This window comes from Drosophila montana, unplaced genomic scaffold, assembly GCF_035044405.1.
Source record: "Drosophila montana isolate Dmon_TW-CO22-7 unplaced genomic scaffold, ASM3504440v1 contig_2_1, whole genome shotgun sequence".
NCBI lineage: Eukaryota > Metazoa > Arthropoda > Insecta > Diptera > Drosophilidae > Drosophila > Drosophila montana.
In genome coordinates this window covers 838,259-850,812 of record NW_026997875.1, presented here as the reverse complement: position 1 = coordinate 850,812, position 12,554 = coordinate 838,259, and the positions used below count along the sequence as shown (strand labels likewise).

Genomic DNA, 12,554 nt, shown 5'->3' with positions numbered 1-12,554 from the left:
TTAATGGGAATGGAAATGGGAATGGGAATGGGAATGGAAATGGCGAGGGCGACAAAAACGGAAATATGATTTGGCGGCATGTGCAGCCCGGCAACAACAACAGCAACAACGTGCAACATGCTGTGGGGTAGGTTTGATTGTTGGGGGCAGTGTCAGTGGGTCAGGTGGCTCGATGTCGTTATCGTTGTCGCTCTGTCGTTGTCGCTCTGTCGTTCTGTCGCTGACTGCAGCCGGTTGCATGGAAAATTGTTGCTGTAAATGTTTGGCTTTTCGCTCGGCAAGCGCGGCAAGGTGTAGGTGAGGCATGCCTCTCAGATTCCATTAAACGAATCGCGGCGAGGCAAAATGAATTTCAACAAAATGAAAGCCTCCTTTAAAGTTGTTCACATTTAAACTTTAGAATAAATGCAGCATTTGCGCAGATAAACTACAAAGTAAATGCTATAAAAATAAATGTAATCAATATGCGAATAATCTATAAAAATTAAGGCATCATCGTGATACAACATATTTATTTATTATTTACATACTTAAGTATTCTAAACTGATTGCTAAGCACAGCCAAGAATGTTTGAATAGAATAAGCAGACTAGTTAGACTAACTAAATACAGAAATTATCCACACATTTAATATATATATTCTCTATTATATATATAAGGGATATCGGGCTCTCCCTTGTAGGCTACTTTTCCAGATAGATAGATAGATAGTTAGATAGATAGATAGATAGATAGATAGATAGATAGATAGATAGATAGATAGATAGATAGATAGATAGATAGATAGATAGATAGATAGATAGATAGATAGAGAGATAGATAGATAGATAGATAGATAGATAGATAGATAGATAGATAGATAGATAGATATATAGATAGATAGATAGATAGATAGATAGATAGATAGAGAGATAGATTGGTCTGAAAGATAGGTTCACCTATCGCTTAGAAGATACATTTGCGATAGCAAAAAAACATTAACAACTTCCACAAAGATTTTGGTTTTGCTTTTCACAGCATCTTTTAGCTCAAGCAAAACTGAGCAGAAAAAGGCTATCGCCAATTTATCGCCTGGGTAGTTACAGAAGCGAAATGCTAGAAATTTATTAAGTATACTTTCGTTATGCGATATGAGAAATAAATCCTGCTTGGAATCTTCACTTGCTGCCAGCAACAATATTCTTACATATTCTTTTTAACAAGACCCAATTTCACGCTTTGCCGCACAGCCAAATGTCAGCTGTCATATCAGACAACTATATGCATATATATATAAATATTTCCCAATTATAAATTATCTGGATATTCTTGTCTGGCAATTAACGTGTCAGTTGCTAATGGACCAGACATGTCTCTGGTTATTTAAGCACACATTTTTGTTGCCCTTTTAATGCCAAGATCCAGAAACAATTTATGGACACAAATTACGTATACGCCACGGGGCCTCCAGAATATTGCCTGCTGCCAAAAATAGAACAAATTAAGGACATCTAAATTTCTTATTGAGTACTTTCATCTATAAACAACATTTTTAACCACGAAAAAGAAAAGCATCCGAAATAGAAATAGAAATAAAATTCCCGAGTGTTTGTCATTTGTCTGTCGCAATGGCCAAATCGACAGCCGCTCGACAAGAAGAGAACCATGAGAACAGCTCTCAATGCAACCACACTTGCCTGTGGTTCGAGTGTGTGTGTGTGTGTGTGTGTGTGTGTGTGTGTGTGTGCTAAATGTATTTGCTCTGATTCTAAATGGCAAAGCGACACACAACTCACTTGCTCGACCGTACAAAGTTGTTGGTTACAATTTGGTTTTTAGCTGCCACGCCCCGCAGCCGTGCAACGCCCGCATGACCTGATTCTGCACTTTTACATTTTCGGCGGGGGCGTGGTCAGGGGGAGGGGGGTTGAGGGCGGCGGCTGAAGGGACCAAGCTGAAGGTCGTTTGGTTGTAATGAGAAACCAGCAGCAAAAGCAGAAGCGAAAAAAAAAGTATTATAGCAAAAAGCAAACCAGCAGCTGGCAGGGCCTAAAAGAGTCCTATGCCAGCACTTTGTGCCACTTTGCACAACAGCAACAAACACACGCACACACACACACTTATAACCACACCCAGCTGTACACACACACAAACACACACACATGCGGCTGAGGCTCTTGGCTGCCGCTGGCCAAAAGCAGATGCGGGGACACATTCTTGTCGAGCACCACATAATGGAGAGCATTGCGCATACAAATACAACAACTACTGTATGTGTGTGTGTGTGTGTGTGAGTGTGAGTGTGTGTGTTTGTGTGTGTGTTTGCATGTCTGTTTGCCTGTGCTTGCATGTCGAGTGCTCTGACTATTTACAATGGAATTGCAGTTGCTTTTTGTTGGGGCAGCAACAGCTCCGCCCCTCGCCACGCCACGCCTCACCACGCCTCCCTTGCCACTGCCCAACCCCCACCCCCACCCCCAGCAGCCCCACTTCCATCGGTTTAATCTTTATCATCGATGACACAATGATTGCCAGCAGTCACAATTTTTTTTTTCATATTCTCTCTCTCTCTGTTTTTATAAGCACACACTTTTCAAAATGGCTGCCAGCTCAAGCGCTGCCCTCCCTCCCTCTCTCGCCCGCTCCCTCGCGCCTCTGGCGCCCATCCCGTGGGCATCTTCTTCTTGTTCGCATTTTTGCAACTTTATTTGCGAAGCACCCGCTGCTCACGGCTCGCTGGACCCGTAATTCAAGCGGAACGCGTCGCCAACAACCATAAAAGCCAAGTGCAGAGCGCAAAAAAAAACAAAACAGAAAACCGACGCGAGAAAAACAAAACCGTCGAGGAAAAAGGAAAAGTAAAAATGGTCCCAAATGGCGTCCGAACAGGGACAAAATAACAAGAACGCAAATGGCGATCCTGCAGTTTATGCAACACTCCGTATACATGGGGGAAAGGGTATATGGGGATTTGTAACTGAAAAAGGGAGATATTCCCCATTGTTTTCGATATGTAAGCTGCTTTAGATAAGGTTCGCAGTGCTACGGATACATTGCAAGCTATTAAGTCTACAGTCAAAAGCCATAAGATCTTCGTCTTTGTCCTTAATCTATGGTCTATAGTCAATATTCCATAACGTCCATATTCCATGGTCCGTATTCCATAGTTCATAGTCTATATTCCATAGTTCATATTCCATAGTTAATATTCCATAGTTAATATTCCATAGTCAGTATTCCATAGTTCATATTCCATAGTTCGCATTCCATAGTCCATACTCCGTTTTCCATATTCCATATTCCATAGTCCATATTCTGTTTTCCATATTCCATATTCCGTTTTCCTTATTCCATATTCCATATTCTGTTTTCCATATTCCATAGTCCATATTCCGTTTTCCATATTCCATATTCCATATTCCATATTCCATATTCTATATTCCACATTCCACATTCCATATTCCATATTCCATATTCCATATTCCATATTCCATATTCCACATTCCATATTCCACATTCCATATTCTATATTCCACATTCCATATTCCATATTCCATAATCCATAATCCATAGTCCATAGTCTGTATACAGTCTGCTATCCTTCAGCTCGCTGCTACAGGGTATCTGTTAGTCCCCCATTGAAAACTCTTGATTCCTCTTTCATTTTTGTATTTTGTGCTCTTGTCGTCCCGCCATGTCATAACAACATGTCCAACACAGTCCGCACAGAGCTCCCCAGCGCCTGCTCAACCCCCTCTGCACACAAACACACACACACAAGGAACCAAACCAACCCTCCCCCCTCCCCCACCCAATCCCAGCAATTGGTAACTGCGTCGCGTCTGGGCTTTCATTTATTTTGCCGTCTTTTTTTTTCCGACTCTTCTGCTTCGCTTTTGGCCGACATAATTTGCTAACTGAAATGGAAAACATTTTCGACAGGCGCGCCCGGGCGGCGGCGTTGGCCAGGACGCGGCAGACACGCGCACCAATACACATGCATAGCTAGCGGAAAATGGAGCTCACACGGACACGGATACAAATACAACAGCAAACAGGCCGGGCACAGACAGGAAAAAGGATGTCGTTGCCGACGCTGTGCGAGTGTGTGTGTCTGTGTGTGTGTCTGTATTTCTGTGTGTGTGTCTGTGTCCTTTAGTCCTGTTGCTGGGTCAGCCCATTGTCCATTGTGCCGTTTCATTCCTTATCGATGTGGCTGTCAGCCCTGCCCAGTCGCAGTCGCAGTCACAGTTATGAACCTACGGCCTAGTCAACAACTCATCCTTGTGTCCCTTTGCTCGTCCTTTTCCTTTTCCTTTTGTGCCATTAAAAGCAAATGTCGTTTTTTTTTTGTTTTGCTATGTTGTTTTGTTGCTGCGACCGCTGCTGTTCGTCCTTCACGACATCTCATAAAAGCGTGCGATACCAACAACAACAATAAGAACTTTAACAAAATAGAGAGTAAAACAAATGAGCCCCGCCTGACCTAACGAAACTTTAATACGCTTTATTATAATACTTGCAGAAGTTTATAAAATGCATAACTTTCGTTTGAAAAAGTCTAGAAACTTTTAGATTTCATTGTACAATTTATTTCTCATGCTGCAATGCTGACTGTAAAAAGTTTACGAAGGCAAACCTAAGAAGAATAAATGCAAAGCAAGAGAGAAAGAGAGATTAAAAGAAAGAACGACAATTCAAATCCATAGAAGTAAGAGCTTTCCAGCAAAACGTTTACGAATGACGCGTAAAGAAGAACTTATTGAAAAACTTAAGGGCAAATGAGAACATGCCAGGAAAACGTTTATCTAGAAAGTTAAGAGAAATGCTGTGTAAAAATGCCAGCAAAACGATTAAGAATGCAATGTAAAAAAAAACTAGAGAGCTAAAAGAAATAATTTATTATCGAGCCAGCAAAACTTTTAAGGAATGCAACTCAGAAAACATTTGAGCGAAAAAGTGTACAGCAAGCGATCAGTCACCAGTCAGTAAAACGTTTACGAATGCAATGTAAAAGAGAATTTAAGAAGAGAGCATGCCAAAGACAAACAAGAGAGACCGAGACTGTCACTGTCACTTTCATGAGGAAGTAAATGCCAAAACGTTAACGAATGCTACGCAAAGAGGAATATACAAAGAAAAGATACAAAGATAAACCCTCTGTAACAACTCTCATATTGTAGCTCAGATACCCCAAAGCATATACACTATGTTATTATAATGGCAAACAGCAATGGCTGCGTGTGTAAATGCTTTGGTTCGGGCTCGGTCGCTGAGTCTGGGTCTGGGTCTGGGTCGGCTTTGGGGCCGTAGCTGTCTGGACGCCGCATGGAGCCCCCGTGGCGACTGTTGTTTTGCCTTCTGATGTGCTGACTAACGTACTTTAAATGAAGGCGCTGTCCAGCTGTCTGCGCTACAGAACATTCAAACTGTTACAGCTAAGGACAGCAGGACATAAGGACAGCAGGACATCAGGACACATGGGCATTCGAAAAGCGAGAAAGAAACCTTTGCCCTTTGCATAATTACGCTATAGATTTTTAGACGAAAAACAAATGTCCAGACAGGGAGCAAAAACAGATTACCAAATTAAAAGGACATTGCGTACGGCGCACATCCTTAACGAATTCGAACGTCTGGACGTCAATTGCGACCCGAAAACAAATATAATATGCGCCAAATGAAGCGTTGGCAAATACTTCGCGTGAAATTAACGCCAAGGCGCTAAGTATTCCACAACCCGAATGGACCTGGACCATCAGCAAAAAATCAAAACAAGCGCCTATTCCAACTAATCAAAACCTATTCGAGTCGGGCTGCTAATGAGGGCGCAAGGAAAAATACAGCTCACGTGAATTTCTACGCACCAAGAAAGCAATATACGATAATAAATGAGAGATCATTTTAAATGATTAAACTATTTACGATATAGCTAACTATGGAGCTGTTCTACCTTTCATTAATAGCTAGTTTGTCTAGACTATTCATATGTAAATATTTCGAATAGCTTTCATAATTACAAAAGTCAATTCCTAGTCTACAATTAGTTTGAGTCTTACTACACAGTTATTTACTAAACTAAAATATGTATATATTTAAATACTTTATTTATTTATGGCATCGAAAACTTCTATATCTTTGATAAGCACCAAACGCAAACCAAGCCAAGCTTAAATATCGCCCTTCTATGAGATTCTCATGAATTCAAGTAAGGCTTTCACGCTTTGGCTAAAAGTATTGTATTCATGAGTTGTGTTTGCAAATAGATAAACTTTATATATATCTGTCTTTTATGTACCAAACGCAGACCTAATTTGAATATCGCCCTTCTATGAGATTCTCATGATTTGATTGACAAGCTGTGTTGGGTATCCAATAAACTTTATCCTCGCTCTCTTTCTTTTCTCTCTCTTTATCTCTCTCTCTCTCTTTTTCTCACTCTCTCTGTCTCTCCTTCTCTCTCTCTCTCTCTCTCTCTCTCTCTCTCCCCTCTCTATTCATCTCTCTATCTCTCTCTTTCTCTTTCTCTCCCCTTTCCTTCTCGTATTCTACTACAATCTCCACTTCTTTTGTTCTTCCAGGAATATTTATTTATGAAACTCACCCTCCTAAATGTAGATATCAATAAAATAACTTTGCGTGTCAATGAGAATTTTCGGGTAAGCATATATATTGGCATAAATATTTATATTTAAGTATAAATAAGAATATATATGCGAAGACAATTCCGATCTGGCCGCGGATTGTCTCGCAGCAGTCTCACAAGCCATAATTCTAATAAATTTGCAGCTCTTCATGGCCGCCAGGCCTGTTGGATGCGCCGCTGGGCGAAACCGCGATAGGTGCAACTGCAACTGCAACTGCCACAGCGGCAACTGCAACAGCAACAGCGAGCACAAGTGGCAGCAAGGTCTGCTGTGCAGCGACCCAAAGGAAGTCGAGGTCTCCTCAACGTCTTGTGTCTTGTGGCACAAGGTTTTGCAGTGGCCGTCGCGTCACCGTCTGCTGCTGTACAGTAGGATGGGGCGGGGCGGGGCGGGGTTGGGGTGCGGTAGGTGCCAGGTGATGAATGGTAATGAAAATGTTGCTGTGGCAGTTGTTGCAATGCCGCTGTGTCTGCCGCGACGTCAGCTCAGCCAACTGCCTCAATAAAAACTAATGCAGTGGCAGTTGCAGTTGCAGTTGTTGTTGCAGTTGCAGTTGTTGCTGTTGTTGTTGTTGTTGTTGTTGCTGATAATCATCTGCTGCTGCGGTTGTGGCCATGGCTGTTGCTGTTGCTATTGCTGTTGGCTTGGCCCACTTGTTGCCAACGTCAAGTAGCAGAAAAACATAAAATTTTATGCATTCGTATTTCTTGTGAAGCGCAGCAAACACCATGCGCCGCACCCCGCAACCCAGCTCTACTCCCGTTGCCCAGCCGTTGCCGCAGCCGACTGCCTGCCTCTTGGCCAAACAATTGTCGGTTTTCTCTAACGTTTTTCGATACCCCTTGAAAATAGCTAAGAAAAGTGGGTGCATTGGTTTTGTGCAAGTGCATGTAACAGGCAGAAGAAGACAGCATATACATATATCTGTATATATTCCAGATCTAGCCAAGAAAAAAACTAGAGAGACTTGCATTTTTATTATTAATGTTTTATCGATAGTTGTCCCATTTATATAGAATCGATAAATAAATTGATTTGCAACGATTTTTTATGTATATCTCAAAGATTGAATGAAATCGGAATCTGTCCCTTTGATGCTCTTTATTTTAAGAGCGTAGCGATATTTGCTAGGGTATTTGCTAGTCAGGCATTCTCAGCCTGAGCCCACTTCTATTTTTTTTTTAGCTTTTTGCTGCTGCCTCGTTTTGATTAATCTGACATTGTAATGCAAAAATCCATTTGGCAGCTCAACAGCAGCGGCAACAAAACAAGTTATTACCAAGTTGCGCGGGGCAGCTGCTTGTTTTTGTTTTCGCTGTATTTTTTGGCGTTTTACAAGCAGGCTCGTGTTCAACCCAGTTTAAAGAGAGCCAAACTTGACCTAGCCGAGCTGGAATTTAGACATTGCAGCCAAAATCCCAGCTGCAAAAGAGTTATGGCCGCGCCGAGAGACGCCTCCACAAACAGTTTCCACTTAGGGCGCTGCCGTTGACGCCCCCGCGCTCCAATGGCACGAGCTGTCCAGCTGGCCAGCAGACGAGGCAATAAAATTGCGGAAATGATTTCAACAAATTGATAGGCATCACACCAACTCGGGCCAACGCGGGCCAACTCGAGCCAACTTGGCCAGCTGGTCAAGTGGGCTTCTAAGTAATTGCTGGGCGCGTCTGGAGAACGTGCTTGGGACAACGCGGCACAGGAATCTCCAGCGAATCTCCAACGAAACGCTTTCAAAGTGCGTGACCTAAACAAGGACAAAGGCGCCAACAAACTATAAAAGAAGTTAACAAAATACAGCTGACAATTATTGATGATTATGGCTAAGAAACTGCTGTGATGACATTTAAAACCGCAAATTATTCGAATATCTGGGCCAATGTCTTTATTGTCGCGAGTAATTCCGAAAAAAGGGATTCGTTTGGGGACAAGAACTAGTTCACAAGTGATCAAATAAATAGATAAAAAGAAAACGGTGCCAACAAGTAAATCATAAGAATCCACAAAAGTCTTTTATTGGAATTCACAAACGTTAACGAAATAAATGAACGTCAATTTTAGCAAACACAGCTGGAAAAAGGCAGCAAATTTAAATGTTTAAGAACTAGATCTTCATGTCCTACTCGAATTCATATAGGGTAAGTGAACTAGTTCCTAATACACCAACACAAGCGAGCATATAACTTGTTGAAAAGGTATAAAAATCAATGTGAATAAAATCAAAAGTATTAACATTGAACGCAAGAATGTTGAATGTTGAAGAACAAGTTCCCAAAAATATGTCAAAAAAGTATGAAAGTTAAACATGAATGAACTAATTCCCTGGAATATGTCCAAAAAAATACAAGCTGATTTACTCTAAATGGTATTTTTTAAATACCACGCAATATTTCGGTAATTGGATTTTAAGAAAATAACTAAATTATACCGAAATGTCATTTAAATATCACGCACGAACTAGTTCCATGAAATGCTACTTCAAAAAAGGGTTGCAGTTCGATTTAATTGCCCCATTTGTAAGGGAAACTTTCAAATTTGATTTGGGGCAAGTGACAGAAATCATCCCACCACTCCGCCCCCTCAAAGACAACGAATGTATGCGCCCCGCAACAAACTTCATAGTTCCTGCAAGAAAAATTAACCAACCCCTCCGGAAAAAAGGACTCTTATCTTAATTATGTACTTAAACTCGTGAAATTTGAGTGCTTTAAGCGAAGCTTTAATGTGTAAGACGTAAAAGAAGAAGCAGGAAAATACTGGGGAAGGCGACAAACGGGGCGTGCTTGTGGAACGTGAAGCATGTCTGCCAACGCCCACAGTGCCACGCCCAAAAGCAACGGCTACTGCGACAACAACAACAACGACAACGACTACGACATAAACTTGGAATGTTGAATGTGCCTCAAACTTTTGCTGACATGACTGTCACTAATGCCAAACACGCGCCAAAGTTTCAGACACAGAAGCACACACACACGCACTCACACACACACACAAACACACGCACAGCAGCGACCGACATTTGGCACAGAAAAGCACACAACAAAGTTTTAGATGAACACACAAACACACACGCGCGCACAGACAAATACATACAAGCAGGCACATAAAACTGTGTCGCAGCGCAGACAAAAGAGTAGAAGGCAGCAAAGAGCGAGAGTTAGAGAGAGAGAGAGAGAGAGAGAGCGCGCGCGTGCAAGCTTGGGCGAGGCGCCGGGCGCGTCTAGTACAGCAGGCAAAGGCAGACGGCGTCAGACACACACACACACACATACGCACACGCACACCGAGCAGCAGGCGCCGTCTATGTACAAGCGCAAAAGCGTGCGACCGACCGACCGACCGCCGACCGACCGACAAACCGACATACGAAGCGCAGCCGAGCGCTCGGCTTACAAGTCGTCCGAAAAATAAAAAAAGAGAAAGAAAAAAATCAACAAGCAATTTCCCTTTGGCTGCGTCTCGGCAGACGCTGCCCAGCCACCCAATTAAGCCATGAGTTGACCCAGCCAGCCACCCAACACCCGCTGCCGACCCCTGCCGCCTGCCGCCTGCCTGTCTGTGTAGCGAAGCAAACTCCAAAGCAAGCGACACAGTTGCCCACCACAACCTACAGCAACAAAATACGTCTGAGGCGGCGCGACGCTTTCGGCAATTGCTATCTCTTTTGCGCCAACAGTGGGAAGCGAAAGCTCGCCCCTTACACAACACAGTCAGTCGCCTGGGCAGACAAAATAAAAGGAAAAAAACCGTTGAAAGTTCTGCATGGCTTGCCTCTCCTTCGCTCCAAGTGTGTGTGTGTGTGAGTGTGAGTGTCGAGTATTTATGTGTGTGTTGTGTGTGTTTTGTGTAAAAGTTTTTGCCTGCTTTTGTGCTGCTGCAGCTAAGTTTTTGCTGCTTCCTATGCCCGTTGTTGTTGGTATTTTTGTTCTTACGACATTTTCGTTGTCATATTTTGTTTATCAGCATCCGCGCTCTGTCTGTATGTATGTATGTATGTGTGTGTGTATTCTTGTCTCAAGGGTGTTTTACTTTTGTAGACGCTGCTTCAGCTGTTTTTTCTTTTTTCCTTTTTTCTGCCTTTTGCCTACATTTCTTTCGTTTCTGTGTAATTTCTTTGCTCCAGTGCCGCCAGCCCTGAAACTTGGCTGCATCTTCTTCTTCTTCTTTCCATGCTTCCTGCGCATCTCGATATTAAATTTATTGATAGCAAAGCGGGGCCAGCAGGCAGGGGCTTTGCATATTTGACTGCTGACCCGCCGACGGCCTTTTGCTTGCTTCTTCTTTGCTCCACCGCCGCCGCCGACTCAAGTTTCGCTCAGCTGAAATGGTGTCAATTTTTTTTTGCTAGCTTTTCAGTTTCAATGCAATAAATTGAAAGACTCAAGTTTTATAAGCCCACGTGGGTTTTAAACATGTTGTTGTTGTGATAGTTGTAACTGTAGCAATTACAATTGTTGTTGTACTTATTGTTGTTGTTGTTGTTGTCTGTGTGCTTTTAAGTCTCCAACAGACACGACACGTGTTGCTGTCAATTCATTTTGTTTTTTTTTTTTCGGCTGCTTAATGATTTACGGTTACCCACACACACGCAAGCGCAAATAAAGCGTGTAAACAGGTGCCAAAACAGAAAGCAACAACAACACGCAACACAAAACTAGTTTCAACAAGAAGAAAGAGAGGGAGGGAGAGAGGTAGAGAGAGAGAGAAAAATTCGAATACGATTGTAAGTTGAAGCTCCAAAAAAGTTCAATTACGCATAAGTTGCTCTAATTGTTTGTAATATGTCAGAAAATGAGATTGATTGACGTTCCGGCTTGTTATGCTATTTTTTAATTTCGCCATTGTTGTTGTTTTTCTTGCTGTGTAATGCTGCGATTTATTTTCAGTGTAAGACAGAGTTGAATCTTTGAGATTGCGTAACTAAGCTAAATAATCCCGTGAAATCTGAACTAACCTCAAATTTTATGCGACATATTTTTGCTTTCATTACTTTTTTTAAGACGCTCTAAAGAAATGACCTAAAACTGTGTTAAATAAACTTTTGTAATTATGAGAGTCAAAATTCTAACAAAATGTAAGCCTCTTAAAAGCAGAAAAGTTATTGGGTTTTTTTTTTTGTTGAAGTATTTTCTTCAACTAGCTAAACCAAATATATCCTAAAACTTTAAAGTTCTTATTCGAATAGCCCATTACAGGGCAACTTATAGTCGATCATAAGAGCTTAACTCACGCTGATATTAAATAGTTATCGCTGTTGTTGCCATAAAGAAACGGCAATTGATATACAGATCGACAGTTAAGCAGCAGCCAATCGGAACTCACCTGCAATAAAAGAGAGCGAGAGAGAGAGAGAGAGAGAAATGTGAGACAAAAATCAAAAAAATGTATCGTAACAATATTAAAGCGCAGATACAAGAGTTTTCAGTGCGTATTGCGAACATAAAAATAGCTTTTTTTCGACTTATTATTATTAGTTTTTTTCTTTCAGTTTGCAATTTTAATTGCTGGCATTGCCTGCAATTAATTTGTCAATAAAATTCATTTGGCTTTTAGTGAAAGAGCAGCCAAAACACAGGCGCACATAAAAATTGCATTAGAGTGAACCAAATTGCAGCCAGCGGGCAGGGGGCAGGGGGCAGGGGGGGGGGGGGTTGGTCAGGGGGGATGTTGGCTGTGGAAAGGGACTTGCATTGCTTTGCACTTTGCTGGGCCCGCGGCCCGCTTGACTTCTGTGCCAAGATTTATGTTGTGCCGCATGCCAGCTACGCCAGCCAAAATACCGCTCCGCCCACCGCCCACCGTCCGCCCTCTCCCCCCCCGCACCACGCCCCTTTGGGGAATGCAGCGCACTAAACAGCGAGCAGATTGTTTGACTCGTGGCCGGGCAAATTTATTTTTCATTTTCATATTTGTTGCAATTTCCTTTTT

General features: G+C 42.2%; 1 protein-coding gene and 1 long non-coding RNA gene across 4 annotated transcripts in view; one reads left to right on the top strand and one right to left on the bottom strand.

The window, feature by feature from the left end:
* The window catches only part of Snoo (Sno oncogene), a 121,503-nt gene that overhangs the window by 60,849 nt on the left and 48,100 nt on the right, over nucleotides 1–12,554 (bottom strand). The window lies entirely within an intron of this gene.
* Nucleotides 1–12,554, top strand: part of LOC135430285 (uncharacterized) — an 84,858-nt gene that overhangs the window by 64,693 nt on the left and 7,611 nt on the right. For all 3 annotated transcript variants that reach the window (XR_010436582.1, XR_010436583.1, XR_010436584.1), the window contains one exon: nucleotides 6,561–6,638. This is a non-coding gene — a long non-coding RNA (uncharacterized LOC135430285). The remainder of the gene's footprint in view (nucleotides 1–6,560; nucleotides 6,639–12,554) is intronic.